Source organism: Pan troglodytes, chromosome 11, assembly GCF_028858775.2.
Source record: "Pan troglodytes isolate AG18354 chromosome 11, NHGRI_mPanTro3-v2.0_pri, whole genome shotgun sequence".
Lineage (NCBI taxonomy): Eukaryota > Metazoa > Chordata > Mammalia > Primates > Hominidae > Pan > Pan troglodytes.
The window spans coordinates 17173323-17200305 of record NC_072409.2 but is presented as its reverse complement, the minus strand read 5'-3'; the positions used below and the strand labels follow the sequence as shown (position 1 = coordinate 17200305).

The 26983-nt window shown below is 43.5% G+C and overlaps 1 protein-coding gene across 7 annotated transcripts in view; it reads left to right on the top strand.

Moving 5' to 3' along the window:
• The window catches only part of GSN (gelsolin), a 131707-nt gene that overhangs the window by 39454 nt on the left and 65270 nt on the right, over window positions 1-26983 (top strand). For all 7 annotated transcript variants that reach the window (XM_063788389.1, XM_063788381.1, XM_063788379.1 and 4 more), the window contains exons 7-8: window positions 24369-24512; window positions 24876-24969. The gene's annotated coding sequence lies outside the window, so the exon portion shown is untranslated. The remainder of the gene's footprint in view (window positions 1-24368; window positions 24513-24875; window positions 24970-26983) is intronic.

Sequence of the window (26983 nt, the reverse complement as noted above, 5' to 3'; positions counted from 1 at the left end):
TCTGCTCTGCAGCTGTGTTTCTAAATGTTATGGCACTTAAAGGAGCCATTTTAGTCATCTGGAAAACGCAGAGTTGTGGGGAAATGCAGTGTCATGTGTTAAAAAGAGCACTCTTGGTGAAATCAGGAAAGCAGGTTTTGTTTGGCTTTTTAAAATATTTGCAGATGGTATAATTCCATCTTGAAAACAAGGGAATCAACTGAAAAGCTCTTGGAAACAGGAAACTTCAACCAAGTATCAAGTTACTAACTGGAAATAAAAATAATGCCATACAGATCAATTAGAAAGAAAGCATAAAAGAACCAAAGACGTTATTCAACTTAGCTACAAAGGCAGCTTGTAAAAGAATAAACTCGGAAAGAAGTGCAAAGGGCATCTATTAAGAGAAAACATCAGATTCTCCTTGGAGGCGTAAAAGACAAAGGGTAGAAAAACTTGGGATAATAAAGATGTAATTTCTCCCTAGATAAATGGATTAATTCACAGAAAGATTTCAGGTGAGCAAACAAAATCGAATCTGAGCCAATCAAAATCCTAATTAGGTCTTTTAACTTGAAAATATGAGTCTAAAACTCATAGGAAGAGTCCCTGTCCGTGGATGTCATATCCTCAGCCAAAAAACTTCCCCACAGGTTTTGATTTTTGGTTCTGTCATTTAATGATCTGTGAGACCTTGGGGCAGGTAATGTAACCTCTTTGGGCCTTAGTTTTTTCTCTTGTGAAGAGGGATAATCCTATCTTTCTGCTTAACAGAGCTGTAGCAATGATCATGTGAGAGAAAGTATTTGGAAGTGTCTTATAAACTGTAAAGCACGTTTCATGCTATAGTTGCTATTTTTATTCTTCCATGATGCCAGATAAATAGGAAAAATCACAATGCAAAAAGGAGTCCATTGCTCTGCAAGAAGATAAACACCTCTTATTAAACTCGGATACATCATGATTTGTAAATATTTGATTCCTGTGAAGGAGAGAAAAAAGCTAATGCAAGCTGTTTGCTGCTCAGTAAGTGAGGGCTCACTCTCTGGTTATGGAACTGAGCAAAATGCTTATGGCCTCCCCTCTGTCTCCAACCCCACACCCCTGTGTTGTCATCTGTAGAGTGAAAGGTTTTGGACTTCAGGGTGTTTGACAGAATGAACTTTGGGTCTCTACAGATCTTGGTTCAAAATGTAGTGCCAGCAATTACTTTGGACAACTTATTATTTCTTTTCTTGGGTTCCAAAATCCATCAGACAGGCATGATAATAATCCCTATTATTATATCTATTAGTATTTCTCAAAGGGATGATAATAATATCTACCTCATCAATCTTCAGGAAGACTTGAGAGTTAAATGGGATAATAAATACTAAGTGCCTGGAACCTAGTAAAAGCTCAATAAATGAGCATTATAAATAATTAACTGTCATAATTACCATCATTATTATTACTCTAAGGGCCTTTGCAGCTTTAAAATCTAGGATAACATGTCAGAGAAAAGCTAAAACAGGGAGGAAACAGAAAAGATTCCCTTAATACAGCTTGAATCAGTACTTGCAAGGGAGAGATTTTTCTGGAAGATGGCTTCTGTATTCATCATAAGGCCTCATTTAACCTTGGTGACTCACAGAGTTTGGCTGGGCCTGCTGTCCTCTGGAAAAAGGGGGATAGAGGAGTAAGGAACCAAAGGGGGCTAGACAGGGGAAAGCCATGGCCTGGAGACCACAGTGGATGGTTCCTTAGAGAGTCTGGTCCAAGGTTTTTAACTTTTATAAAATATATGTTAAACTGAGAAATTTCTTTTTCTGCAAATAAGTTTTGAGGTAGGGACTGTTGGTTGCCAAACCAAAGCTATGCCCTTTTCATTCCTTGACAGCGCAGCTCTGATAATTGTTCAGGATCAGACAGCTGAGTGGCTCAGGAGAGAATGGTGCAGCCTCAGGACAAGGGGCAGGAGGAAGCCTGATTACTTTGGCCAGTGATTGGTTTAGAAATGGGCATGTGATGCAATTCTGGCCTATGAGATATCAGGGGATGTAAGGCATGTCATCTTTTCCTTAAGAAAGAGGAAAATTTTCCTATAGAAACCCTGCCTGCTCCTGGGCTTCTGGGTAAATTTTCCTCATCCTTAAGGAAAGGGTGATGTACCTACATCTCTGGCAGGAACATAAAACAGCACAACCCCTATGGAGGGTACATTAGTTTCCTATCACTGCTGTAACAAATTACCACAAACTTGGTAACTTAACACAACACAATTTATTCCCTTAAAGTTCTGGAGTTCAGCAGTCTCCCTGGGCTAGAATGAAGGTGTTGGCAGGGCCGTGCTCCCTCTGAAGGCTCCAGGGAGAATCCGCTTCCCTGCCTTTTCTGGCTTCTAGAGTTTCGTTCCTTGCATTCCTTGGCACATGGTTCCTTCCTTCATCTTCAAGGCCAGCCACGTAGCATCTTCGGATCTCTGTTCCGTCTTCATACTGCCTTCTCCTCCATGGTAAAATCTCCTTCTGCCTCTCCTTTATAAGGAAACTTACAATTACCTTTAGAGATCACTTCGATAACTCAGGACATTCTCCCCATCTTAAGATTCTTAATCACATCTGCAAAATCCCTTTTGCCATATAAGCTAACATCCCAAAGTTCCAGGAATTAGGATCTGGTTATCTGTAGGGGCCATTAATTAGCCTACCACAGAGGGAATTTTGGTACTAACTAGCAAAATTACTTGTACATTTATTTTTTTCAAGGTCAGGGTTATTGAGGTATAATTTACATATAGTAAAATTCATTTTTGAGGGGGGTGGGAGCAGCGTTTTGCTCTTGTTGCCCAGGCTGGAGTGCAATGGCACAATCTTGGCTCACTGTAACCTCTGCCTCCTGGGTTCAAGAGATTCTCCTGCCTCAGCCTCCCGAGTAGCTGGGATTACAGGTGTGCACCACCACGCCCAGTTAATTTTTGTATTTTTAGAAGAAACAGGGTTTCACCAGGTTGGCCGGGCTGGTCTTGAACTCCTGACCTCAGGTGATCCACCCATCTTGGCCTCCCGAAGTGCTGGGATTACAGGTGTGAGCCACTGCACCTAGCCATATTTTTAGTGCACAATTGTATGAGTTTTGACCAGCACATATAGTTGTGTAATTATATCACAATCAAAATGTAGACCAGTTTCATCACCCCAAGAAATTAATTTATGTTGCCCCTTAGTAGCCAAACCACCCCCTTGGCTTAGCCCCTGGCAACCACTGGTCTGTTCTCTGTCCCTGTAATATTGCCTTTTTGAGAATGTATAAATGGAATCATAGCATATGTAGCTTTTAAAATCTGGCTTCTTTCCCTTAGCACAGTGCATTTGAAATTCATCCATGTTGTAGTGGGTCAGAAGTTTGTTCCTTTTTATCATTGGGTAGCAATTAGATTAAATAGATGTATCACAATGTATTCATCAGATGAAAGAAACTTGAATTGCTTCTAGTTTTTGGTGATTATGAATAAAGCTTCTATAAATGTTCAGGTACAGACAAATGTGAAAATATGTTTTCATGTCTCTTGAGTAAATATGTAGGAAAAGGATTGTTGGCCATATTATAAATATATTGCATGTTACATTTTATAAGAGACTGGCAAAATGTTTTCCAAAGTGGCTGTACCATTTTGCATTCCCACTAGTAATGTATGAGAGTTCCAGTTGCTCCACAACCTCATCAGCATTTAGCATTGTCAGTTTTCTTTCTCTTAATTTTAGCCATTCTGAGAGGTAGGCAGTGGTATAGTAATCCCACTTCTAGATAGCTATCACAGATATGCAGTCGCAAAAATATAAAAAGGTGCATGTGCAAGGCTAGCCACTGCAGCTCTATTTGTAATAGCAAGAAAATGGAAACTCAAATTTTAATCGATGGAAAACTAATTGAATAAATGATGGTACATCCCCCAAATGAAGTATTATGCAGCTACTACAAGGAACAAGAAATTACTCTACTACTATTTGTGATCTCCAGGATATATTTTTAAGTAAAAAGAGAAAAGTATGTATAGTATGCAATCATTTATCTACAAATAAGAGAAAAACTATAAAAATTTAATAAAATATTCCCATAGCAAAAGGGAAAGAATAGAAAGGAAGGTACAGGGATGGAAGCTAGGCTTCTAAAAATATAGCTTTAGAAGCTAGCTTCTAAAAAAAGGTAGATTTAACTTTGGAACAATGTAAACATTTTATGTAATTACACGCAAAATTAAGAAAAAATCAAATTCCTAGAAAGTAAAAATAATGTTAAATTAAAATGACCCTGTGTGTCCAGTTGATGACATAACCACACAAAGAAGACTTTAGTGACCTTAAATCACTATCATTCGATTCTATACTCCTAGAAGACTATATCTGGCAAAAAGAGCTGTGTATTACAGGATGAAAATAATAATTATGTTGATGTCCTTAAAAATTAAGGTATTTGGCATAGTTGATAGGAGATATAAATCTAAGATTGATAAGATTGGGCAAAAACTCTATAGTCCTCCACTTCAATTGGAAGTATCAGTATGGATGCATTATACCTTTTCTTTCTTTCTTTCTTTCTTTTTGAGTCAGGGTCTCACTCTGTCACCCATGCAGGAGTGCAGTGGCATGATCAGGGCTCACTGCAGCCTTGACCTCCTGGGCTCAAGCAATCCTCATGCCTCAGCCCCTCTAGTAGCTGGAACTACAGGTGTGCACAACCATGCCCAGTTAATTTTTTAAAAACATATTATTAGAGACAAGGTCTCACTTTGTTGCCCAGGCTGGTCTCGAACTCCTGAGCTCAAGCGATGCTCCTGCCTCGGCCTCCCAAAGAATTGGGATTATAGGCATGAACCACTGAGCTTTGTCCCTTTTATCTTTAGAAAACAATATACATCTCCTAGCTATGCCTACTAAAAATAATTGAAATTCAAGTAAACTGTGAAAAGAAAAACACTTTTTAAAAAAGAGACGAGGTCTTGCTAAGTTGCCCAGGCTGGAGTGCAGTGGCTATTCACAGGTGCAATCATGGCTCTCTATAGGCTTGAACTGTTGGGCTCAAGTGACCCTCTTGCCTCAGCCTCTTGAGTAGCTAGGACTACAGATGTGTGCCACCATGCCCAGCTTGAAAAATGCATTTAAAAGACAACCAGAGAAATATAAATGTTATAGTATATTTACTGAAACTCAGAAATGATTGTCAATATGTTAAACTGTGATAATGGTATTGTATTTTTTAAAAAGAACTTGTACCTTTTAGAGATATATTCTGAAATATTTATAGAAGAAATAATATATCTAAGATTTGCCTCAAAATTATCTGAGGGCAGGGAAAGGAAAGGTATGTGAACACGTAGATGATTCAGGATGAGTATTTAGTGGCAATTGTAAAAGCTGGGTGGTGGGCACATTAGGATCATTACACTACTCTTTCTACATTTGAGTGGTTTTAACATTTTCCATAATAAAAAAGTTTTTTTTTTTTAAAGGAGATGTGAAGATAGTTGTCTGAGGATGCTATGCTCAGAGCTGCTGCAGTCACTTTGTGAGAATGAAAGAGTAAGCTTGAGGCCTAAAGCATCCAATTTGATAGGTATTCCATTTCTATAAATTCAAATTTCTTAACTTAATTATAAAGCTAGTTAATGCGAAAATGAGGCAATTATGATGGACACAAATATTGAAACTAGGGTTTATCCATGTATATTCATGAGACTTTTTTGGTTGCAACTAATAGAAACCTTACCATAGTTTAGGCAAAATTTGGAGATTTATTATGGAAATTCAGAATTCTAGGACAGAAATGCCACCAAGACTCATGAAGAACATAGTTCACAATATCAGGTCCCTCCATATCCTTTCTCCAGCTCATCGCCACTGTTCAGCATTACCATGACTGTCTATCACCACCCTCTCATTGCAGACCAGCTTCCTTCATTTTCCAGCCCACATCATGGAAAACTTGCACAAGTCCAAGTTCAGCCATTGAGATAGAGACAGGTTTTTTTCTCCAGACCCAGTTCCAAAACTTCTGGAAGAAGAGCTTGATTGGTCCAGAAGCTGAGATTGTCCCGTCCAGTGGGGAGGGCCCACTCCTAAGTGAGTCATGGCCAGAGTTTAAGGCGTGTGTGACATGGCTGCTCCTGTGGTTCCTGTGGTGTTCCCGTAGGCAGAAGAGCAATTCCCAGAGATGTGTAGGTGGAAAGTGGGAGGCAGACAGAGCAATAGTTATCTATATAGTTGAGTCAGGCCAGATCATGAGATCATGAATGGGTGCAAAAATTGCTGAGAATGATGCCTTGGGCAGGTTGAATTTTGGTTGACTGGGGAAAGTCAGCCAGCAGGGCAAGGAAGACTCAGTTCCCGGCTGCCCCAGGGTGCTCACAGGGGCTTGCTCAAGTTCAGTGGTCATTGCAGCCCATGGATAGTCAGGAACCAGCCAGACCAGAGGTGCTCAGGCCTTGGTGCTCAGGGAAAGAAAGGCTATATCAGTGCTCAAGGGCCCATCTACTCCCACGCAAGGGAGCCCCCGCCACACTGCTGTCTGGCATTTGTCCCACATTGTTCCAATTCTTACACCATCAGGCTTAAAAATACAACGCAACAACTGTAGCCTTCCAACTGTGCAGCCTCTGACTTCCACCTTCCATTCTAGTGACATAGTATTGAGAACATCCTGACTCACACCCATAAGTAGTTGCAAACTGAAATCATTTTTCTTCATCTTCCATTGCATCGTCAGTCTGGCTTTTAAGCTACTTTTCAATTAAACTGATCCAGAAGCTTGAGAGAGAAGTGAGTAGAAAATGTTTTATTTGAGTTGAAATCACTAATCTAGGCAATAGCTGTGGGTATTCTGTAGCATTCATTTGAATCAGGAGGAAAAGAGCATCCAAGATTTAAAATAAGTACAAAAAGCATCCAAAATAGAATAATCAAATCACCAAATCAAATAATCAAATTGACTTAGTTGTTACACTGGGATCCTAATGAACCCCAATGTTAGCCCTACTTGACTCACAAGATTCTGGTAATGGGTCACTGATAAAGCCCAGGTAAAGCAACCTCACCACCCCCCCACCACCCCCAGTGCCCACCACACCCCGCCACTGCAAGGGAGTCTCACCAATGAAGGCCATCCATGAAGAGGGGCAGTCTTCAGTTCATTAGGAGAGTATGTATATGCTATGCTATGTATTTGCATAGAAATGAATAAGGTGCTTCCACATTCTCTCCTTTATTTGATCCCAACAAAGGGAGTTAGATAGGACAGATGTTATTTTATAAAGGAGGAGACTGAGTCTCAGAGAAGTGCTGTAAAGTATCCCCGTTAGCCAGTGATACATAAAGAAGAAAACAATTGTTATAACTTCAAGCCCTTGACTCTTTTTTTTTAGCAGGGGGGACAGAGTCTCACTCTGTTGCCCAGGCTGGAGTGCAATGACGCAATCTCGGCTCACTGCAACCTCTGCCTCCCAGGTTCAAGTGATTCTCCTGCCTCAGCCTCCTGAGTAGCTGGGATTACAGGTGTGCACCACCACACCCAAGCCCTTGTCTCTTTCCTTAATCCTCCCTCCCTCTCTTTCATCTTCCTCTCTTTCATCTTCCTCCTTCTCCCTTCTTCCCTTCCCTTCCTTCACTTCCCTTCTCTTGCCTTCCTTCTTTCCTTTTTCTCTCCTCCTCTCCCTTCCCCATCTCGTCCCTCCTTCCTTCCATAAATTTATTGAGTCTTACTATGGGTCAAGACCTAGGCTTGAAACTGGGGGTTTGAAAATACATGAGATCTGGTTACTGCTCTGAAAGAACACAGCAGGGGAACAGGTGTATCCAAAGCTAAAAATGGATACAATATGGAGGCATTCAGAGGCAAGGAGGACATTGAACTGGGCCTTGAAGGATAAGTAACACGACCAGGTAGAGGTCATGGAAATGGGAAAGGCATCCTAGGCAGAGGGAACAGAGAGAGCAAATGCCTTAGAAGACACACAAACATAGATTATTGGTGGGGTGGGCAGGGGAGAAGCCCTGGTGTCTGGGAAAGAAGGCGAGTAGGTGAGGCTGGTGCTAGATCAAGGAAGGCCTTGGAGGCTGTGCTAAGAGGTTTGGAAGGTGATGGGGGCTGTTGAAGATTTTTAGGCAGGGAAATGACAGGGTTATGTTTTTAAGAAAGATCATTTAGAGGCCATCGTGTAGTGGATGATTAGCACGAGATGAGATTGGGGGCACTGAGGCCAGTTAGGAGACTTTTGTGACAATCTAGATGTAAGATGATAACCTAGGAGCTGAGGCAATGGGAGATGGTGAGGAGGGGCTTATTTCAAAAGATTGAGGAGATAGACTTGATAGGACTTGGCAACAGAGGTGCAGGCAGGATGATGTCTAAGGAGATGCAAGAGACTGGGCGTGGTGGCTCACACCTGTAATCCCAGCACTCTGGGAGGCTGAGGTGAGTGGATCACCTGACTCCAGGAGTTTGAGACCAACCTGAGCAACATGGTGAAACCCGGTCTGTACAAAAAAAAAAATTTTTTTTTAAATACAAAAATTTAGCCAGGCATGGTGGCATGTGCCTGTGGTCCAAGCTACTTGGGAGGCTGAGGCAGGAGGATCACCTGAGCCTGGGAGGTGGAGGCTGCAGTGAGCCATGATCGTGCCACTGCATTCCAGCCTGGGTGACAGCCTGAGACCCTGTCTCAATAAATAAATAAATAAATAAATAAATAAGATGCAAGAAAGTAACCATGAAGTGGTTCATGCCACTTAATTCCTTCCCAAATAACATGTCCTTATCATCCCTTCTTTTCAGAGGATATATTTCTATTTATCTATTCTTTCTCTCTGATACGACTTTCTCAAGACTGGTTCTCCTTTCTGGTTTGGGCAGCAATATTTTTTCCACTTCCTGTTTTCTGGTGTCTGATTCCTCAATAAATAAGGTCATGGTGAGAAATAGCCACATGTATACCTGGGGACTTTCTGCCCTGGTCACCAGTGATTGGACCAGGTGGGCACGTGAGCAAGCTGGGCCAATCAGAGTCCTTCTCTGTGTTCTTGAAATTAGGGAAAGAAAATGGCTGCTGCTTTCTTGAAAGAAATGGAAACTAGGTGGCTTTGGCTGATGATTCAAGTGGCTGTTTCTTGAGAAGTAAAAAAGCTGGTTTTTTAGTGAGTGAGAATAATGACGTCTATGCTCAGGGAGAAACAGATGAGAGAAGAAAGAGGGCTGTGTGGTTCCCATAGAACTTGGAGATGATGCTACCTTATCCTGAAGCCGGGATGTAAGTCTAGCCTTTGGCTCCCTGTTGCTTGAGCTAGCTCTGTTCGTACTTTCATACATTTGTCTACAGATGCTGTTACAAAACTCACACACCAATGACTATATCTTCTGGAAGTACCTTTGCATTTGTGCAATTTACTCTCTAGATCCTTCTCTTTTTTTTTTTTTTTTTGAGATGGAGTCTCACTCTGTCGCCCAGGCCGGAGTGCAGTGGCACAATCTTGGCTCACTGCAACCTCCGCCTCCTGGGTTCAAGTGAATTTCCTGCCTCAGCCTCCTGAGTAGCTGGGATTACAGGTGCCCGCCACTATGCCCAGCTAATTTTTTGCATTTTTAGTAGAGACGGGGTTTCACCATGTTGGCCAGGCTGGTTTCGAACTCCTGACCTTGTGATTTGCCCGCCTTGGCCTCCCAAATTCTGAGATTACAGGCGTGAGCCACGGCGCCCAGCCGATCTTTCCCTTTTTGGCTTATCACGCCTGTTTGGTGTGTGTGTGTGTGCTTTGAGATAGGGTCTGGCTCTGTCACTCAGGCTGTAGTGCAGCTGTGTGATCTTGGCTCACTGCAACCTCTACTTCCCAGGCTCAAGCCATCCTCCTACCTTAGCCTCCCAAGTAGCTGAGACTACAGGCATGTGCCACCATGCCTGGCTTATTTTTTGTATTTTTAGTAGAGATGAGGTTTCACCATGTTGGCCAGGCTGGTCTCGAACTCCCGACCTCATGATTCACCTGCCTCGGCCTCCCAAAATGCTGGGGTTACAGGTGTGAGCCACCACGCCCCTCCAATCCTTCCCTTTTTTGCTTATCGTGCCTGTTTGGGGTGTGTGTGTGTGTGTGTGTGCTTTGAGACAGGTCTGGCTCCTACCTTAGCCTCCCAAGTAGCTGGGACTACAGGCACTTGCCACCATGCCTGACTAATTTTTTGTATTTTTTTTGTAGAGTTGGGGTTTTGCCACATTGTCCAGACTGGTCTTAAACTCCTGAGCTCTAGCTATCCTCCTGCCTCGGCATCCCAGCATACTGAGATTACAGGCATGAGCCACTGCACCCGGCCCTGTTTGTTTTTTTAAGTAAATTTTTGAATTGAAGTATAACATACATACAGCTGATGTTCTTTTTTTTTTTTTTTTTTTTTTTTTTTTGAGATGGATTCTCACTCTTCACCCAGGCTGAAGTGCAGTGGCATGATCTCAGTTCACTGCAACCTCCGTCTCCCGGGTTCAAGTGGTTCTCCTGCCTCAGCCTCCCAATTAGCTGAGATTATAGGCACCTGTCACCATACTTGGCTAATTTTTAATTTTTAATTTTTTTTATTTTTAGTTGAGACAGAGTTTCACCATGTTGGCCAGGCTGGTTTCGAACTCCTGGCCTCAAGTGATCCACCCAACTCGGCCTCCCAAAATGCTAGGATTATAGGCGTGAGCTACCGTGCCCAGCCTGATGTTCATTGTTAAACAACTCATTTGCAATTATTTTTAAAATCATCATTCTAAATTAAATATAAGAATATTGTTATATCGCCTCTAAACATTGAAGAATGTGCTGATGCTGGTAGGTAATGGACAAATGGAGGTGTTGAGGGTAGGTGAATGGGTGTGGAGAAAGACATACAAATGGCCAGGCGCGATGGCTCACACCTGTAATCCCAGCACTTTGGGAGGCCGAGGCAGGAAGATCACCTGAGGTCAGGAGTTCCACACCAGCCTGGCCAATGTGGTGAAACCCTGTCTCTATTAAAAATACAAAAAAATTAGCCGGGCGTGGTGGCAGACACCTGTAATCCCAGCTACTCAGGAGGCTGAGGCAGGAGAATCACTTGAACCCGGGAGGCAGAGGTTGCAGTGAGCCGAGATCATGCCATTGCACTCCAGCCTGGGCGACAAGAGCAAAACTCTGTCTCCAAAACAAACAAACAAACAAAAGACATACAAACAATTCAAGTATAATTTGAAAAATTAGAAGCATTTATTCAACAAATGCTTATTCAGTGCCCACTATGTACCAGGCACTGTAAAAAAAAAAATGCCAGGAAGTCAGTCCCATAGAAGTTAAGTGTTGATGGGCGTATATAAAAAGAGATGTGGCCAAACCAGGAAGGGTCAATTCATTTTACCCCAGGGATAAGAAATGGGGAAGGTAGCATTTGAGCTGGGCTTAAAAGGAGAAGTAGAATTTTGACAGTTGGAGTAGGTAGAAAAAGGGCATTATATGTTCAGAAACCAGCGTGAGCTAACGTATGGGGGAGTGATGGTTCAAGGACACGCTTGGGGAGTTGGGAGAAGACTCCTGTGGCCAGTGGTGGATTATGAGTTTGGGAAGGTGGACAGTGGCAGGAAATGAAGCTGGAGGGGCTCCAGGAGGCAGATTTCAAAAGATCTTGAATGCCACATATGACGGAGACATTTACTGTTCACCAAGTATCTATCTACCTACTTTCCACATTTCCTAGTCTTTTGGCAGTTGGAGGAACCACATGACTAGTTTCACCAATGGGCTATAGGCAAAAGCCACACATGTTAGTTCTGGGCTAAAGCATAAAAGAGTGAGTGTGAGCTCTCCCTTAGCTTTCCTGCCTCACTGTAATGAACAAGGCAGCCACGTCTTCCAAGTGCAACTTCAATATGGTGGCCCCTGCATCAGTCTGGGGTCCATGAGTGATTATGTGGAGCACATGCATTGGATATGTGTCATGAGCAAGAAATAAACTTTTGCTGTATTAAGACACTAGGATTTCGGGGGGCCAATTTGTTACTATAATATAACCTAACTTTTCCTGACTGATACACCAGGGTAAGAAATTCAGAATTTACCCTGGAGGTGGAAAGTAGCTTGTCTTAGTCAGTTTGGGGGGACTATAGGAAAATACCATGAACTGGATGGCTTATAAACAAAAGACATTTATTTCTCACAGTTCTAGAGGCTGGAAGTCTAAGATCAGGGTGCCAGCATAGTTGGGCTCTGGTGAGAGCCCTCTTCTGGGTTGCAGACTACCAGCTTCCATTGTGCCTCACGTGGTGGGAAGAGAGCTAGCTGGGTCTTTAGCCTCTTCTTATAAGGGCACTAATCCCATTCATGAGGGCTCCACTCTCATAACCGAATTACCTCCCAAAGGCCCCACTTCCAAATAGCATCACATTGGGGTTAGAATGTCAGCCTACAAATTTTGGTGGTCACAAGCTTCCAGTCCATTGCATAACCCTTGACAGGTTTTAAGCAGGTGAGTAATGTTGTCAGATTTGTCAGACAACTGCCATCCAGATTGTCCCTATCTATTTGTAACAGTGGTGCCATTAGCCATTGTCTCCTCTCAGGAGGGTTTGAGCTTGTTCAGTTCAGCTCCCATATTTCTTGTTATCTTTCCCTTACCAAGTACAGAGGCCCAGAGCTTTCTTGTCACCACTGCTCTGGGCCCAGAGCCCCATTCCCCTGCTATGAGCTTATAGGTTTTGTCCTGCAGCATTATGTAGGTATCAGCAACCTGGAGTCACGGGACAGGTTCATCTCGAAGTTATATGGTATGAGTGGGCATCTCTCCAGCTTGGCAGGCATCAGTGTGTTCACTGCTAATGGAGTGACATATTTACCAGCTGCCCACAGTGAAACAAAGTGTGTAGATGAATTTGGTGCAGGAACAGGCGGTTCTCTCTCTATTTGGTGCAGGAACTGGCGGTTCTCTCTCTGGTTATGGCTGAGAGATCTGTGACAATGACTCAAGTCTCATCCTGCTCCTTGTTGCTCAAACAATGTCCCTTGAAACCCTTCTTTGCTGGTTCCATTCACCTGTCTCCACTGAGCTTCAGGTCCTCTTCCTTTTTGGTAAACTACCCTACATCAGCTCCCAGGCTGGCAGGGCTCTTGGGGTGACCCTCCCTTCACTTTCTTCTTCTCCTTTCCTCTGGTCTCCTACTCTTTTGAGAAAATTCTTCTTTCTCCTTTTTTGGCTTCCTCAATAGTACTTCCTTCTTTCTCTCTACCAGTTCCTCTGTTCTCTCGTTCTTTAGCAGAAGACTTGATGACCTATTAAATCTAGAGTCTGGATCATCAGCAATTAAAACAAGCCAAAAAAGAAAAAAGATCATTTCCTTTTCCTTAAGCGGTCAGGAGCACTCAGCCTTCAAACTGCATAATACAGTTGGGGCAAAAATTGTGGCAGGTAGGCAAAGAAAGGGAAGCAACTACAAAACAGCTCAGCTTTGATCCTAACACAGTTTTAGCCTCCACAGCCTGCTACATGCGTAAGAGCAAGACTTGGCTTCCCGTGAAACAAGATCACCTGCTCTGAATGCCTTCGGCTTTATACCATTTACAGAGTCTCTCAGTCCTGGGTTTCATTCTTATTTAAATGTAAGTTCTTTCTCTTCCCTTTTCTCTCTCCCAAGTTCCTACTCCCTCAGACTCCTGTCTCTGGGGCCACCACACAGGAGGAAAGAATTATTTAAAAGCAGAGCCTCTTTACCTAAAGAGGTCATACTTCTCTTTGGGATGATTTTAACCTTTCTTCTCCAGACCAGGCTCTTGTCTTTGGCTTTGCACAACCAAAAGACCTTTAGAAAGATTTTTCTCTCCCCTAAAAGAGCAATTTTCTCCCAAAGATGAATTCTTCTGCTAGCCCTTTTAGCAATGAGCACACATAGCAATATGTTTGTGTCTCCACCACGTTTTATTTCTAATGTTATTATTATTATTTTGAATAGCTAATACATATATCTAGTTTAAAATTCAAAAGCAACAAAAGGATATACACAGAAAAATCTCCTTTTGCCCCGCCTGCCAGCTACCTAGTATTCTCCCCAGAGGTGACCAGTGTTACCAGTTTCTTATATACCCTTACAAAAGTATTTTACGTAAGTACAAGCAAATACATATATCTTCATTTTATTTATTTATTTGTTTGTTTATTTATTTTGAGACAAAGTCTCTCTCTGTCTCCCATGCTGGAGTCAGTGGCGTGATCTCGGCTCACTGCAAGCTCTGCCCCCTGGGTCCACACCATTCTCCTGCCTCAGCCTCCCGAGTAGCTGGGACTACAGGCGCCCGCCACCACGCCCAGCTAATTTTTTGTATTTTTAGTAGAGATAGGGTTTCACCATATTAGCCAGGATGGTCTCCATCTCCTGACCTTGTGATCTGCCCGCCTTGGCCTCCTAAAGTGCTGGGAGTACAGGTGTGAGCCACCGCACCCAGCCATTTATTTATTTTTGAGACAGGGTCTCGCTATGTCACCCAGTCTAGAGTGCAGTGGCACAACAGTCACTGCATCCTCAACTTCCTGGGCTCAAGTGATCCTTCCACCTAGTCCCTGGGTATCTGGGAGTAGGCGTGCGCCACGATGCCTGGCTAATTTTTGTATTTTTTATAGAGACGGGATATTACTGTGTTTCCCAGGCTGGTCTCAAACTCCTGGCCTCAAGTGGTCCTCCCGCCTCAGTCTCCCAAAGTGCTGAGATTACAGGCATAAGCCACCATGCCTAGCTCATGTATCTATTCTTTCCCCTCTTTATTTTTAACATATATGCTGATAGTCCATACACATAAAAATATAGATATAGCTTGAGAATGCCCCCATTTTACTACATAAGGATTTCCACTTTCTTTGTTTATAATGGAACGGCATTCTACTGTATGCATGTATTATGATTTATTTAAATAAATCTTTTGGTGAACCTTTAGGTGATTTCCATTATTTTGCTATTGCAAGCAATGATTAATAACTTGTAAATATGCCATTTTGCCCATTTGAGTACATCTGTAGGAAAAATTCCTGGGGGTGGAACTGCTGGATCATAGAGAATAGCTGTTCCAATTGTCCTTTTTCATCTTGCATCAATTTACACTCTAACTAGACATCAAGAAATTCTGTTTTCCCACACAGTGCTTTACATGATTTCCAGAAAAATCCTTCTGGGGTCATGAGGGAATTGTTTGGAGGGAGAGGACTTAGAGATACCTATGAGAGAGATGGTGAGTTCTCGGTAAAGTGGGGCTGGGGGAGATCTACTCTCTTCGGGGGTCAAATGAGCCTTTTTAGAGGAAGATATTTTGAACTGGGTCTTAAGAAATCAAGAGCTCACTAAGTAAAAGCGGGAGGGGAAGGCTATGTGCCTGTGCTAGCTCTTCTTGGGAGTTTAATCTGTTTAATCTGAAGAGATTTTCTTTTTTTGAGAAGAAAAACATTGTATGCCTGAGGATATACCTTGCAGAAATTACCTATAGGAGTAAGGAGCCAAAAGAAAACGTGATGTATATATGCACTTGAATATTATTTAGCCATTAAAAAGAATGAAATTTTGTCATTTGCAGCAACATGGGTGGAACTGAAAGTCATTATGTTAAGTGAAATAAGCCAGGCACAGAAAGACAAATACTGCATGTTCCCACTCATCTGTGAGAGTGAAAACCATGGGTCTCGAGGATGTAGAAAGTAGAATTGTGGCTGGGGAGGGTAAGGAGGAAGAGAGGATGAAGAGAAGTCGGCTGAAGGCTACAAAAATGCAGTCAGATAAAATAAATAAGTTCTAGGCTGGGCTCGGTGGCTTATGCCTGTAATCCCAGCACTTTGGGAGGCTGAGGCAGGTGGATCACCTGAGGTCAGGAGTTTGAGACCAGTCTGGCCAACGTGGTGAAACCCCATCTCTACTAAAAATACAACAACAACAACAAAATTAGCTGGCCGTGGTGGCGGACATCTGTAGTCCCAGCTACTCAGGAGGCTGAGACAGGAGAATCGCTTGAACCCAGAAGGTAGAGGCTGCAGTGAGCCAAGATCGTGCCATTGCACTCCAGCCTGGGCAAAACAGAATGAGACTCCATCTCAAAAAAAGAAAAAGAAAAAAAGGAATAAGTTCTAGAATTTGATAGTACAGTAAATTATAATTAACAATAATTTATTGTATATTTCAAAATAGCTAGAACAGAAGATCTGTAATGTTCCCAACACAAAAAAGATAAATGTTTGAGGCGATAGAGATCCAAATTACCCTGATTCAATCATTACACATTGTATATGCATGTGTCAAAATATCATATGTACCCCAAAATATGTACAACTATTATTTATCCATTAAAAAAAGAGTAAGAAACAGGAAATCATTTGATAAAGTTCAAGTAATCATTATATATATACTCCATGGAAAAGAAAAGTATGATAGTTAATAGTAACTATAATAATAGTAGCTATAATTTATTAAGACCTACCATGTGTCAGGCATTAGGTCAAATATTACACATACATTTTAAAAAGCCCATTTAATCCACATACCAATTCTCTTCATAAGGCACTATAATTTCCAGTTTGCAAATGAGAAAATCGGGAATCAAAGATGATAAGTAACTTCCTAAAGTGAACCTAATAAGGAATTTTCAGAGCCAGGCTTCCACGAAGGTATGTGACCCCTGAAAGCCTGTACTCTCACTTGCTAGAATAACCCCTTCCATTAGCTCATTGAACTCTCAAGAATTCTAGGGGAGGTTCCCTGGAGATGAAGTGATTACAGGTGAGAAAACTGAGGCTCAGCCAGATGTGGTGGCTCCCGTCTGTAATCCCAGCACTTTGAGAGGCCAAGGCAGGCAGATCACTTGAGGTCAGGAGTTCGAGACCAGCCTGGCCAACATGGCGAAACCCCATCTCTACTTAAAGATAGAAAAATTAGGTGGGCGTGTTGGTGTGCACCTGTAATCTCAGCTACTCAGGAGGCTGAGGCAGGAGAATCACTTGAACCTGGGATGTGGAAGTTGCAGTGAGCCAAGATTGCGTCACTGCACTCCAGCCTGGGTAACAGAGTGAGACCCTGTCTCAAAACAAAACAAAAAAATGAAACAAAACAAAAAGCCAGAGGCTCAGGAGGTTAAATGACTTGTTCAGAAAAAGTATAAAGAACATATGGCAACATGGAAAAATGTTTGCTTAATAATGTAAGGAGGAAAAAACGATAGTCTATAATTGCTTAAATGTGATGATCACAACTGTGTAAAAATAGAAACATCTGTGGGTGTGCTGACTACCCATCCGGAGTGTTCTAGGGCAGTCCTCGGTTTACAGTGTCAGACTCTTGTCAGTCCTATATCTGGTGCTGTGCTCTGATTTCAGGGAACTTGGGGAAATATGGCTACTTTACTTAAAGATAAGGACTATATTGAATGAGAGGCTGAGGCAGGCAGATTACTTGAGGCCAGGAGTTCAAGGCCGAGGCCATCCTGGCCAACATGGTGAAACCCTGTCTCTACTAAAAATACAAATATTAGCTGGGCGTGGTGGTGTGTGCCTGTAATCCCAGCTACTCAGGAGGCTGAGGCATGAGAATTGCTTGAACCCAGGAGGAGGAGGTTGCAGTGAGTCAGGATTGCACCACTGCACTCCAGCCTGGGCGACAGAGTGAGACTCCTTATCAGAAAAAAAAAAAAAAAAATATATATATATATATATATATATATATATATAGAAGATATTTAAGTAGTTACTGATTTTTTTTTAAATACGAAACTTGGAAAGACTAAGGGGTGATATCTGATACAAATCTGGAAGATTGCAGAAGCAGACATTTTGAGAAGGTATCTTAGCCCTACTAATTAACGTAAATTGATATCAACATCTTGCCTACTCATTAAAAGGCTACTCCAGTTATTGGATTTCTGTGGTGATTGTTTTTTAAAGGTTAGCCTTGACCAATTCTATTATAAGTTTTTTTTTTTTTCCCAGCAGCGTAAGTGAGCAGAATCAAGAGAAGAGACTGATATTTATTTCAAATAGTAAAAATAAAAAATATCAATTAGTTTCTTCAGAAAGATTACTTGGAATTTCTTTTTTGATCATCTGTTCATCCTGCCTTCATGTTAGTTCATCTTTTTATTCATTTCATTCATCTATTCATTCATTCAACATTTACTAGTCTCCTAATGTATACCAAGTTCTGTGTCGGGCACTGGGAGCATAATAGTGAACAAGACTTGGTCCCTGCCCATGAGGGATTCACTGATACAGCTAGAAACATAAACAGGTAAGTATACCACAGTGTGATAAGTGTCAGTGCAATTCATTCAATTCAGTACGTATTGAGGGTCTGATCTGTCCAGGGTGCTGTGCTGGGCATTTTCACAGGAAGCAGAGATTGAGAAATCTGGCCCTGCCCTCAGGGAGCTCGAAGTCTAGCGTGGGAGATGGTAAACAACCCAGTAATGAAATCATTACAAATAACCATCACTTACAAGGGAATTAAGCAGAGTTCTGGAGCGGAGAATAACGAGACAGGGGAGCCTATTTCAGCAGAATGGTCCAGGAAGTACTATGATGGAGGCATGTGCAAGGAACTGTGAAACCACGGAGGGGCTGCTAATGTAATACACCCTGGAGGAGACAGGGAAGGCTTTGCAAGGAGGGTCCTCTAAAACTGAGCCTGAAAAAATAAAGGAGAGTTAAACAGGGGGAAAGTATTAGGACAGGCAGTCCCAAGAAAGACAGCTGGGGTGCCAAGGTTTGAAGGTTTTGGGGTGATACAAAGCATGACCTGACAGGAACCAGCAGGATTCTGTGGCATAGGGGCATGGGGTTCAGGTGGGAAGGGGATGAGATGAGGCTGGAGGGTTAAAGCAAGGCCAGATCATGTGTGGCCACCAACGCCAGGCTAAAGAAGCTCAGAGCTTGTCTGGATTAGTGATAAAACATAGAGCTTACCAGCCCGTGACTGTTGGCACTGGGGATTCCCAGAGCCTTTCGTGGGTCTCATAAAGCCAGACTGCATCTGCTGTATTAATATTTTATGCCATGATCAAGTAGTATACTTTAAAAGAGAGATCACAGCTTGCTGCTGAAGATTTAACTGCTTTTCTTCTTCAGCTCTAGGGAAAAACAGGCTTGAAAGTCTTTCTGGGGTACTTCACCTTAAACTGTTTAAAGGCTCCTCCCCTATCCCTACAGGGGGACATGTAGGGCATCTGGAGACAAGAAAGAGGGACAGGTATACAAACAAATTTGATATAAGATTTCTAGCCAGCTAAGACTTTGGAGAATGGCTGTGTGAGAAGCTGAGCATGAGTCTGGACTAAGCACAGAGGAAGCTGGACAGCTCCCTGAGACCCCAAGGGGGCTCACCTAGAGACCTGGATCTGCAGGGTCATCTGGCTGAGGTCAAGGTCAAAGCAGCAAGACTGCGCCAGGGAGAAAACAAAACTCTAGACTGCCTGCTTGGTGTGGCAGGATGAACCCCTTCTCGCTGGGACTGCCTCAGCCTCAGAATTTGGGGAGCATTCAGGAGGAGAGGAAATCTCCATCGGGGAAACGTGCTTCTTGCTCATTAGGTATTGATTTCTCAAGTTGGTGGTTTTGGTATGAGAAAAAATTAAGTGAAGTGATTGCATTTGCACTGTGCATTTTTGAAGACATTCTTATAAATTCCAGATGTAAAGTAAGACAACCTAGAGTGACTTGACCTAAGAGCTAACGTTTTGAAAGGCAATTGAATGGATCTTATGAGACAAATGCTCTCTGGTTCTCCCTGGGACAGGAAACCTGTGCTGGGGCTAGTGCAGCACAACCAGGGGCTGGAAAAGCTCCTGGTTTTATGAGCCAGGTATAATCTCTCTTGGAGTTACTTTGTTCTATTGTCCCAGTTTGCCGATGACACAATGGAGACTCAGAGGAGTGGATGACTTGCCCAGGGTCATTTGCAAGGTAGAGGAGACATGGGGTGGAACTCGGATGTTCTACTTCCCTGGGCAAAGCTATTAGAACTTCACAGCAAAGTCTGCTACTGCTGACAACAGTGATGAGAGAGGAGAAAAACCAGGAAAAAGAAACAGAAGTGCAAAAGAACAGGGAGAAGGGAATGTAAGAAGGAGAAAGTGGAAGGGGAGGAGGAGAAAGGAGGGAGATCAACTTTGGACTAAAACTTTAATCCAATCATCAGTTTTTTTGTTTGTTTGTTTGTTTTAAGTTTCTCTAAATTCCTAAGAAGGTAATGCATTGCTGGCCCGATTGTGTTTCAACTCCAAGAAACAGCACAACATTTGAAAAGCCCATTGTTCGGTGTTGTGATAATATAACTCTCTGTAAATGGTGCAGTCCACTGTACAAAATACTGCCCCCTCCCATCCCACTGGTGACCTGCGGGGACAGCTGAATGCCTTCTGGTCCGCTGAGCCCAGAAGAGTGGGGCTGGGCTTTCAGAAACAGCTGGGCTGATTCATCTAGAACAAAAGCCAGCTCTTCCTGCTAAATCCCTGGCAGGCATGGGCTGTTAGGGCTGTGGGCCCCTGTGCCCCTCCACAGGAAATGTCTTGATTTTGCTCCAACAGTGTCAGTCTCCTGTGTGAGCCTGCGACAGCTTCCTCCTGCCCAGTGCCTTCATTCAGCCTGGCATGCTCCCAGCCCCACATGAAAGGCAGTGGCTTTGGAGCAAAACCTGGGTTCCAGTCCCAGCTATGCCAATCCCTAGTTGTGAAATGTAAATAAGAGATTTCACCTTGCTGTGCCTCAGTTTCTCGATCTATGAACTGGGAGTGAGAGTAGTTCCAATCTGAGAAATTTGTCGTCAGCTTTGGAGGAGATAATGCCCAGAGCAGGCATCCATGAATATGGTTTCCTCCCGTTTTTTATAAGACCCATCCATCTTGCCATATGGCTTGGTCTCCTGTAACTCAGTGGATGTACCCTGTATCCCTGACACACTGGCTCAAGCTCATTCACCTTAAACACCTCCACGCCCATACCTAGGGGGTTCCCATGATGACACCAGCCGCTGTTGACAGAGCCCTTTATATGCCTGAGGCCTTGACACAGAGAATTCATTTCATTTCCCCATAATTCTTTGAGTGGATATTATCATCAGAGGAAGAAACCAAGGCTCAGAGAGGTTGAGTAACTCAGGGTGTCCTGTCCTGCAAGGCCTCTGAGTACAAAAATAGCACCATCTCCAAGATTTTTTTGGTGTGGGTGTGTTTAAGGGATTTTATGAATTACTTTTTGTTTCTAAAGCACAGCAGTTCACAATCTTTCTGAGAGTAGTTCCACATTTCTTGAACAGCTCCAAATACCTTCCATACAAAGAAACAATGAGTTGTAGTCAACCATTATATGAAGTGTACAGAGAGGGGCCTAACATCAGACCCTAACATTGTCGAGATGAAATTAAATAATTCTTGATCCTGAGTAGGGAGCATGGAAAAGACCTTACCTTTCCCTTGGCCTTCTTTCACTCTGGCTATAGAAAGAATCTGGGCTTTGGAGACAGACCTGGATTCAAATCCCAGCTCTACCACTCACCTAGCTGTGGAAGCTTAAGCAGATTACTTATCCTTTTTGAGCCTATTTATTTTATTTGTAAAATTGGAGACAAGAATACCTAACTTAGAGGGCAATTGTCAAGCTTAATTGAAATAATAAAGTGACCGGCATAGAGTAAGCACTCAGAATGTGGCAGTTATAATTATGCTTTTAGTTATTATTATGCATGCCACTGTCATAGGGCCAGCTCTGTTAAGCTGTGGAGGAAGAACCTCCAGGCAGTTTTGCTCTTTCCTGAAAAATCTAACCTGGGAGGCTGGCTAGCTGGGAAATCCTCTGCTGTGTAACAGTGAAGTCACTGATGCTTATGCTGTTTAGCATCTTACTGGCATTTATTGGGCATAATTACAGAATCATAGCTGCTAGGAATCCAAGTCTTAGGGCTGAGCTGGCAGTGCTTATATGGAACACAAAGTTTTAAGTTCTCATTAAAATAGTGGGACAAACACATTCCTGCCTGGGGCATTCAGAACATGTCTAGAATAATGGCTCTTGAAATTCAAAGAGCAACCCTCTCTTGAGTTCTCACGTAGTGTCCCCAATCACTCTATCTGACCAAACTCATCTGTGGTCACTTTCCTCATTCACCAATTCATTAATCCAATAAAAACGTGCTAAACATCTGCTCTGTGCCAAGCACTATTTGACACTGGGATGATGTCGGAAAACCAAGCAAACACATTTTCTCCTTCCACTGAGCTGCCAGTCTAATGAGATATACACATAAATGGACAATCTGAATGCAGTGAGTCGAATGGGGGAAGCCCAGGGTTTTGAGCAGTGGTGTGCTGGTAAATGTTAAATGAAAGGCTGTTGGTGGAGGGAGAAGGAAAACCCTGATTTATAGCCTTTCCTGATCTCCATGGTGTAAATATTCCCACCGTGGGGACTGGGCTACCAGCATGATGTCACTGAGTGTGGAGTTGCGAACAGAAATGCAATTGTACACAATTATACAGTATTTCTACCATATAGATAAATGGTGAAAATAACCTTAAGAGCACAGATAATAGTGAAATATAGTAAAATAATTATGAAGTACTAAGTTTTGAGAATTTATTACCTCTATTTATGTATTAGTCATTTTCACACTGCTATAAAAGACATACCTGAGACTGGGTAATTTATGAAGGAAAGAGGTTTAATTGACTCACGGTCCTGCATGGCTGGGAGGCCTCAGGAAACTTACAATCATGGTGGAAAGGGAAGCAGGCAAGTCTTACGTGGTGGCAGGAGAGAGAGTGTGTGAAGGAGGAACTGCCAAACACTCCTAAAAGAATCAGGTCTCGGCTGGGCAAGATGGCTCACGCCTGTAATCCCAGCACTTTGGTAGGCTGAGGCAGGTGGATCACCTGAGGTCGGGAGTTCGAGACCAGCCTGACCAATATGGAGAAACCCCATCTCTACTAAAAATACAAAATTAGCCGGGCATTGTTGCGGGTGCCTATAATCCCAGCTACTAGGAGGCTGAAGCAGGAGAATCGCTTGAACCTGGGAGGTGGAGGTTGCGGTGAACCGAGATTGCGCCATTGCACTCCAGCCTAGGAACGAGAGGGAAACTCCATCTCAAAAAAAAAAAAAAAAAAAAAAAAATCAGGTCTCATGAGAACTCACCATCATGAGAATGGCATGGGGGAAACTGCCCCCATGATCCAATCACCTCCCTTCCACCAGGTTCCTTCCTTGACACATGGGGATTATGGGGATTACAATTCGAGATGAGATTTGGGTGGGAACACAGAGCCAGACCATATCAATTTATAATTTACTTAATTATAAGTTTATATAGATTGTTATTGAAGGCTGTGCTTAATACAGCCTTAATACAGCTGGCTGTAAGAATGCATGGAAATTTGGCCAGGTGTGATGGCTTACTCCTATAATCCCAGCACTTTCAAAGGCTGAGGTGGGAGGATCTCTTGAGCCCAGAAGTTTAAGACCAGTCTGGTAACATAGAGAGACTTCATCTCTACAAATAACATAAAAATTAGCCAGGCCTGGTGGGATGTACCTGTGGTCCCACCTACTTGGGAGGCTAAGGCAGGAGGATTGCTTGAGCCCAGAGGTCAAGGCTGCAGGAAGCCATGTTTGTGCCACTGACTCCAGCCTGGGTGACAGTGAAATCTTGTCTCAAAAAAATCCACAAAAATTCATGGAAATTGAGCAATCAGTTCGTAAGAAAACAACACTAAACACACTAAATCAGTTCTTAAGAACACAACACTAGCACAACACTAAAGGGGACCAAGGCTGGAGAAAATAACAGTCTCCTTTCCTTCTTCCAGCTCTGTCTTTCTCTGACCTCCACACCTTTGCTTATTCTGTGCTCTTAGCAGAAGATGCTGTTCCCTTCCTCACCTCCACTCTTATTCTTTCCATCCTTTCAAGGCTGACTGAATCCAAGCCGTTGTCTCTGCTAGGCTTCCCCTCCCCTTTTCTCTGGGAAGTGCACCCCCTCCACCCACAGATTACAGTGGGAGCAGCCAGGTTTGTGCGGTAGGACCCTGTCACTCGGGCCAGAGTTAATTAGATAAAGGGTAGGCATCTGATCCAACTTAGAATGTGGACTACAAACAAAGATTCCAGCTTGCTGCTGGTAAAAGCCATTTTCTGGAAAGCAGAAATGCTTGTGTGATGTGAGCAGACAGGCAGAGATGAAAGATGGGGGAGAGAGTACTTTCTGGGTTCCCTTTAGTACTCAGGTCCTGCTTGTGGTCTGATCCTGAGGCCCAGCTGCACCCCTGCCCTAGTGTTCCATGGGATATTTCAGGATCTCCTGAGAGTGCTCTCTCAAGTAATCCCTTGTATGAAATCCCTGTCTCATCCTCTGCTTCTAGGGACAAACTACAAGGCATTCGAAGCTCAACAAATACTTGTGCTGATAACTTCTCTTTCTGAAGCCAGCTCCAGGAGAGGTCTGTAATCAGAAGAGCCCCTGAACCCTGAAGCCTCCTGGGCTGGCCAGCCCAGGCATCTCCTCTGTGAGTTTCGCCACACCCTTCTAGTCATTTAACGAGCCTCACTGGCTTTCTCTGTGAATACGATGGAAGATGGCCACCTCAAAATGGCAGCCTTGGCCTTCAGAGATCATTGGTCCTCACAGACCCAGTTAATTAACCATGATTGTCATGTCTCAACTTCCAGCTCCAAATTCTAATAGTCCAGCTTTTTTCTGCCGTCCACTCCTCATGCTGTCAACTGTGTTGTGGGGGAAGGTTACAGTACAAACCTGGGTGCAAGTGAGGGCCATCCCCTTGGGTGGGAAGAGGTGTTCTCAGAGGAGAGAGCAGGTACCCCCAGATTGTCTAATGCCTGGCCTGTGTGTGGCCTTCATTTCTCCCCAGGCTCACTCTGGGAAGGAGGTGGTCTTCTGGCAAAAGAAGATATCAAAGTTCTTCCATCAGAGGAGATCCTTATCAGCAAGACATTCACTCTGAGGTGAGGATCCAGGACAAACAGGCCTTACCTTACCTAGATCCAATGGGGGGAGAAGTACAAAGAGGTATCTAGAAAGGAATGAAGACAGGATACCAAGAAGACTTCTAGGCATCCATGAAAGGCAGACTTGATATATCCTGCCAGCTATAAAATACACATGTTGAGTCATAAAGCAAAGCACCAGGAGATTTCTAGAAGTGTTCCTAGAGGAGCACTCCCATGTAAGTATTGGTTATCATCATCACAATCATCATCAATCAATCATCATCATCATTATCTTCATTATCATTTCTAATGATTCCTGGTGATACCCTGTTCTCATGTTCCTCTCCAGCCACCAAATGGAGCAATTACAGGGTTATGGGTAGGCATCTGACCCAGCTTAGAATGTGGAACCTTAGATCTAGCTTAGAATGTGAACCCTTTTGCTCTCCTGGCCTCAGTTTCTCCATCTCTAAAGGGAGGAGTTGGAGCAGACATTCTCCAATGTTTCCTCCATCGTGATGTGGTATTCTCCAGTTCTATGGGGACACAGATTCAGAGTTCCACCTCCCTTTGTCTGAGAGCAGTTGCTGGGGCTGGAAATGATATGTTAGATAATTCCAAGGCATGTGTATGCCGGGGCTTGTAATCAAAGATTCCAGAGCCAAATAAGCCTGTGTTTTTGCTTTTCTCCCCAGCAGCCTTGCATTGGGCCCCAGGCAGCCTCTGGAGAAAGCAGAGAGTAGCAGAGATGGTGTGAGCCTCCCTGCGGGGTGGATACCTTGCTTGTATTCTCAGAGAAAGTGGAACTGGGCAGAATTTCCCAAGCCAGGAAAGGTGGCAGAGTGTGACATAAGACATTGAGCAAAGAAGCGAGGGCCAAGGACTCAGGCATAGAAGAGCAGACTGCACAGTATCAGTAGTGTGACCTCCAGAGAGTACTTAACCCTTTCTGTGGGCTTGGCCTGCTCATCTGAAAAATACACATGGTAATGCCTCCCTTAGGAGGCCCTACGGTAGGGAGGTGAGAATGAAAGTCGGTAATACGTGGGAAGCCCACAGCATGGCATGAGGCATTCAAGAAATGGTTCTTGTATTTACTGGTGTTGAACAAAGAGAGAATGGCAGGAGGAAGAGCCAGGGCGAGATTCCCCGGGTCCTGTGGCTTCCCTGGCTGCTATTCAATGGAAAAACCAGGGAGTGAGCACTGTGCTCTTGGCTTCTGTGCTACTTAAACAACAGCCTTTTCTGCTCTGATCCCCAGCACCCGGCAATTACCGACTCTAGTACATTTTACCTTGTGTTAAGAGGGAGTTTTACCCTGGCTGAACATGGGGCTGCTGCCAGCACCCAGGCTGGGAATGGACATCTCTGTCATGTGGTGCAGTCTCCTGTGGAGTGTGTGAATCCTTCCAAACTGGAGTCACGCGGCAACTCCAAAAGTCCTGGGAACTCATGCGTGCACCAGGACTGCTGCGAGGCCGTCTTATGCCTTGCTGCATTCTAAACGGCTATCGTCTCAAATGCATATGAGATGTTGTTGAGATCAACAAAGTATTACATTTGTTTAAAATTGACCTTGCACTCATCTTTCTACCCAATGTGGATTTCCTCAATCTCCTAAAACAGTATCTGCCATGACACTAATAAGAACATCCCTTCCGTTTATGCAGAAGCCACAGTCCCTGTCATTGTGCTGAGAGTCTTTTTCTCACTGAGTCTTCTCAACCGCCCCATGAAGCGGCAATTCAGGATGCCCATTTGACAAACGAGGAAACGGAGACTTAGATATGTGAGCTCGCTTGCCCAAAGTTACAGGACTAGTCGATGTCTGGGGTTCCAAACCAGGCCTTCTGACTCCGAGGCGCCTGCTTAATGGTCCACTTTAAGGACCAGGGATGCACTTGGCATTTTCGTTACTTCATTCGGAATGAGCTGGGAATCGCTCTTCCTCCTTATTCCCTTCCGTGGGAGGGAATCTCCCCTGCTTTGCGTGCAGCCTATGTCACTCTTCGAGGCCTTTGCCTCCTGA